Raw genomic sequence first — 1986 nt, forward strand, 5'->3', positions numbered from 1 at the left:
CAACTAAATGGGAATCTTCTGGTGATCACCTCTTGATCACTTTTTGCAAACTGCCTCTCTCCTGTACTGTCCCACGCCAGGCTCTCATGCGGTGTGCGCCGGAAGTGCATGTCACAACGTCACAGAGCCCAGCAAGCAGCTGGGGAGGTGTCAGGTCGGCGGCTCAAGAGGCCCGACCAGCACCAGCCCCCCTCCCCCCCCCCCGCCACAGCCCAGGACAGTGAGGGAGAGAGACCCAAAGTGTGTGTGTGTATTTAGGGGGAGGGTAGTGTATTGTATTGTATGTCTTTATTTATATAGCGCCATTAATGTACATAGCGCTTCACAGTAGTAATACATGTGGTAATCGAATAAATAACAGATAAAAATAACAGATCATGGGAATAAGTGCTTTAGAAAACATAACATTAAGGAAGAGGAGTCCCTGCCCCGAGGAGCTTACAATCTAATTGGTAGGTAGGGAGAACGTACAGAGACAGTAGGAGGGAATTCTGGTAAGTGCGTCTGCAGGGGGCCAAGCTTTATGTATCATGTGTTCAGAATGTTCACAGTGCTATTCGTATGCTTCTTTAAGCAAGTGTGTCTTAAGGTGGGTCTTAAAGGTGGATAGAGAGGGTGCTAGTCGGGTACTGAGGGGAAGGGCATTCCAGAGGTGTGGGGCAGTCAGTGAAAAAGGTTTAAGGCGAGAGAGGGCTTTAGATACAAAGGGGGTAGAAAGAAGACATCCGTGAGAAGAACGCAAGAGTCTGGATGGTGCATAACGAGAAATTAGGGCTGAGATGTAAGGAGGGGCAGAAGAGTGTAAAGCTTTAAAAGTGAGGAGGAGAATGGAGTGTGAGATGCGGGATTTGATCGGAAGCCAGGAGAGGGATTTCATGAGGGGAGATGCTGAGACAGATCTAGGAAAGAGTAGCGTGACTCTGGCAGCAGCGATTAGGATAGATTGTAGGGGAGACAGGTGAGAGGCAGGAAGGCCGGACAGCAGGAGGTTACAGTAATCAAAACGGGAGAGAATGAGGGCCTGAGTCAGAGTTTTAGCAGTCGAGCAACAGAGGAAAGGGCGTAGTGTGTGTACTTGAGGGGGGGGGGGGGGGTAGTGTGTGTATGTATTTGGGGGGGGGGGGGCAGTGTGTGTATTTGGGTGTAGTGTAGGTGGGTTTTTTTTGTTGGGGGGGGGGGGATAGTGTATGTTTGTATGTATCTATGTATGTATTTGTAAATTACACTGTTTTGCACAGAAAAACAATGGGGAAAAAACGAAATAAAGGGACTTTATATAAAAACTTATTATTGTGAGATGCATTTTATTCCCCCACATATTTTGTCGTATGTTAATGCTTATACAGTATATATCTATTAGTGTGTGTACAGTATGTGCATGTGTTTGTGGGGGTGTAATATTCATGCATGTGTTCAAAATATTTTGGAGAAAGACATTTTTTATAAAACGGCTCTTCTTCCTCGAGAGGTTGCAGACCTTGCTCTATGTGAATTTCTGGGGATGCTATGTAGGGAACTGGCCCTAGCTATAAAACAATAAAGGGGATCCTTACCCTATATCTTGACTCGCCTATATTATAGGAGAAAAAAAGACAGCGCGCGACTCATAGTGTATTAAACACATTTCAAGTGCAAAATTGCGAGCAGGTAAGTATTTCACGTACAAGATATTACTATCATTCAGGTATTACATGTCAGGTGAAGAAAGTGTTATTAAATCGGCACACTATACAAAAAGGTGAAAAATGAAATATTATTTCAGTGATCACAAATCGTGGTATAATGATTAATAACAATGCAACGATGTGCAAAATAGGTGCAAAATTATGAAATATACAATCTTCTTAATATATAAATTTGAAATTTGTGAGTCTGGTGGTAGATGTGGTGAATCTGATTGGTCCTCAGCCTCTGGCCAATCAGATTGGTGGCTCTATGACGTCACCCAACTGCCATTCTCTTCTTCTCCTCACCCGCAGCTCACCT

Source organism: Ascaphus truei, chromosome 7 (assembly GCF_040206685.1).
Source record: "Ascaphus truei isolate aAscTru1 chromosome 7, aAscTru1.hap1, whole genome shotgun sequence".
Lineage (NCBI taxonomy): Eukaryota > Metazoa > Chordata > Amphibia > Anura > Ascaphidae > Ascaphus > Ascaphus truei.